We start from the raw sequence: 3,776 nt of genomic DNA, 5'->3' as shown, positions 1-3,776 counted from the left end.
TCCTGCAGGGGGGACCTCGCGGGATGGTGACTCGTGGCGGACGGCCGGCCTGGTCTCAGGACTCAGGGACCCCTGGTTCCTGATTCACCGACAGTAGCCCCCGGGCCCATTGGTAGGCGATGGCACGGAGACTGCGGATGGGCCCTTCGTCGTGGCCGAGGCCGAGGCTGGTGTGGACGCCACATGGTGAGCTTTCGAGAGGTGGCCTTTCTAGACCCGGGCCTCGGGTACGACCCAGCGGGGAAATGAGTAGACGCGTGTCCACACAACTCCTGAAGGGTATGACAACCGTACGGGCGACACGCGCGGCCGCCGCGCAGATCGAGAAAAATACGCCTGGCAGCTGCTGACACCGTACGATCGGCGGGAGATTCGCCTGGCGGTTGCGTCGATCGAGGCGGCGCTTCGCCGAGCGAATCGTTGGGCGGCAACATTTGAACTTTGAGATATAAAAGGGGGAGGGGATCGGTCCGTCCCCCTCTTTACGCCTTCTTGCACTCCTGCTCTTGCCTTCTTCGTGCTCCGAAGCCCTTAGGAAATTTTCAGGCGACCGGAGCACTTCTCCTTCCCTTTCTCCATCACCAAAACACCTCCACTCTTGCCGAGATGCCGAGGGTCGGAGGAGGCCGTCGGGACAAGGCTCCGGACAGCATTCTACCGGAGTCTCGTCTGAGGAACGAAGAGGCGGCGGCCAAGATCAGGAAGTTGTTGGTGCTCGAGGGGCAAGAGGGAGCTGTGGTGGCGACGCCGGCGAGCCTGACGCCGGCGACGACCGTTCCCGGGCAGATCGTTCTCTTCACCTCTTTCGTGGCAGCGGGGTTGGTGCCGCCGTTCTCCACTTTCTTCCTTCAAGTGCTCGAGACCTACGGCATCCAACTGGTGCACCTGAGCCCCAACTCCGTCGTGGTGTTGGCAGTCTTCGCGCACCTCTGCGAGATGTTCGTGGGGGTGGTGCCTTTGGCGACGCTGCTACGACACTTCTTTGTCCTTCGGCCGGTAGGGAAGAAGAGAGGGCACTCCACGGCGGATGTCTCGGGGTGCTGCAACCTTCGGCTACGGGACGGCCTGGGGGAGCACTACATCCCCCAGGTACTACGCAGCAAGTGGGAGGAATGGCGACAGGACTGGTTCTTCGTCGACGTCGACCCCCACGAGCGCCTTGATCTACCAGAAGCAGCGACGGAACCTCGGAGGTCGACGTGGGAGGTGCCGCCGCCAGAAGATGCGAGGTTGGAGCCGGTGTTGGAGCGCATCCAGCTCCTGCGCGACTCCGGGCTGACTTCCGTCATGGTGGTGGTGGACTTCCTGCGCCGTCATCTGGCGCCTCTGCGGGAGCGGGCCGGGCCGTGTTGGTTCTACACCGGGCCGGAGGACATCACCTGGACCCAAATCGGCGCAAGCTGGGACCTGGGCCCGGCGGAGCTGAGGGGCATGACTCGGGTGATCACCGGAGTAGAAGACATGAGCCGGGCGGAACTCCCGTGGCCGGAGATGGCGCTCTGCGCCAATCCCGATCGGGTGGCGATCATGGCGCAGCTGCCGGAGTTCGATGCCCAGGGGCCCGTGGACCGGCCGAGGAGCCGGAGCCCCGAGGCCTCCGAGCTCCCTGGGTTGGACGAGCTGCTCGGCGAGGAGGCTACGAACAGCTCGGCGCGGGCTGGCGACGGGGCCGCTGCGGGCAGCAGCCGCCGCGGTAGAGAGGAGGGCGCCTCTGACACTGCAGTGGTGGTGGCGCCGGGGGATCGGGGACAGCGTCCCCGAGTCCTCATCTCGGTGCCGGATTCTCCGCCGTCGCCTTCGGCAGCAGCGGCATTCCCGGTCCTGGAGCCGCGACTCGTGCGGATGGGGCCTGGGCCGGCGCCCAAGAGCCGCGCGGCGGCCCCGCCGAGCCCCCAGCGGAAGAGGCGACGGGAGGACTCCGGGCCGGCACCGCCGGACCCGGAGTTTAGGCTTCCGGCGGCCAAATGGCAGTATCGGGGGACGACGACCGGGTAAGTTTCCTTCTTTGCTCTTTCTTGGGCGCTCCTTGCCCGAAATGAGCTTCGATTTTGATCTTCGCCTATCTCCCGCAGGCCGACCGCAGGCGCTACCGCGATTGAAGGGGCGCGGGTGCCGAGGCCAGAGCCGAGCCCGCCGACCGCGTCGACGCAGGCCGACGCAGCGACGGCGGGGGCGCCAACGATCGTGGCGGCCACCGGGAGGGCGGCGGAGGCGGCGGCTGAGAGGAGGACAGAGCAGCCGTCCGAGCCCTCGGCGCTGGCGGAACCTACCCCGGGCATGCAGAGCCCGGGGCGGATGACGGTGGAGGCAGCGGCCTTGCCGGGGCCGGCAGACGCGGCGGCCGACGCAGGAATGCGGCCGCCGTCCGAGTCTTCGGCACCGGCGGAACCTACCCCGGGCAGGCAGAGCCCGGGGCGGATGGTGGTGTGGTATCCCGTGGAGACCTCGGACCCCCCAGAGGCGTTCTACGGGGAGGCCGACGCCCCACCGGCGCCCGGCCAGCCCGCCGACCCCTTCCTGGCCGCGATCGAAGGCGTCCAGGTGGCGGTCGGGCGGGTGGGTGCGGCAGTGGGCGTAAAGGAGGAGCAGCTCGAAGCTGAGCGCGCCCGCCTGGCTTCGGAGAGGGCGCAGCTCGCGAGCGCCCAGGAGGAGGCCCGCGCGGCGGCCGCGCGGGAGCAGAAGCTCCGGGAAGATACCCGCGCGGAGGTCGGGCGGGAACAAGAAATTTTGAAGGCCACGCGGGTGGAAGCCGTGCGGGAGCGAGAATACGCCTGCCTGGCTGAGGCATCGAGGCAGCAGGCTGCCGAGGCCCTTGCCAGGATGGGGCAGGCGCAGGAGAAGGAGGCAGCGGTCGCAGTCCGCGAGAAGGCGGCGGAGGAGCTGCGGGCTGTCGGAGAGTGAACGGGCGGGTGCCTGAGGAGAGCATGTGCTGCAAGCAGCGCGCTCCCTGGGCTGGCCTTGCTGAAAGCGAGCCTGCGCCGAGGCGGCACCCGACGTGGTCCAGAGGCGGACCTGGCGGCCGGGGTCCCGACCACCTGCTGGGGGTCGGAAAGTACGTCGGCAGCGGCGGCGGCGCTGATGGGCCCAGCGCCTTGATCCCCTTGGGCGGGAAAGACCGCGCGCGTGGATGGCGGCTGCCGCGGGCACGCAGCAGCGACGGGGCTTTCTCGGTCGTGGGGCAGCGCTCCGTCACTGGAAGTGGAGCCGGAACGCTGGAGACGGTGCCCACCGGCCATCTTGTCCTGTGAAAAAAAAAGTGAAACAAACAATCCAGGGATACTCCCCCCTACCTGGCGCGCCAGCTGTCGGAGAGTGAACTCCTGTCGCAGGGATCCCGAGAGACCCCTTTTTAGAGATTCGGCCGGGGGGATGATCCTGGAAAAGCTAGTTTGGGAAATAAGCGGGAACGGAAATAAATGCGATGGCTGGTGGGAGACGATCACCCTAATGCAAGAAAAAGTGGGTACGCCGGGTTTTAGACAGGTTCGGGCCGCACGGAGGCGTAACACCCTACTCCTGTATGAGCGCTATATTTATCCTTGAAGGGAATTCTTCAAAGGTATCTGGTTCTAAGGGGAGAACTGTTTACAAAGAGCTTGAGGCTCTTATGTTCTAGCTTAACTTGAGCTGGTTCGAGTGTCTGTCGATCTATCTTTGGTCCGGTTCGTCGGGGATTGTTGGTTGTCTGGTCTCTTGGTCGTCTCGTGGTCGGGGGCTGTCGTTCTCTTTTTCTTAGTGTTCTCCATCCTTTCCTTTTATAGGCGCGCCGACCTCAA

This window comes from Phragmites australis, chromosome 11 (assembly GCF_958298935.1).
Source record: "Phragmites australis chromosome 11, lpPhrAust1.1, whole genome shotgun sequence".
NCBI classification, from domain to species: Eukaryota; Viridiplantae; Streptophyta; class Magnoliopsida; order Poales; family Poaceae; genus Phragmites; species Phragmites australis.
Note: the sequence above shows the minus strand (reverse complement) of the source record.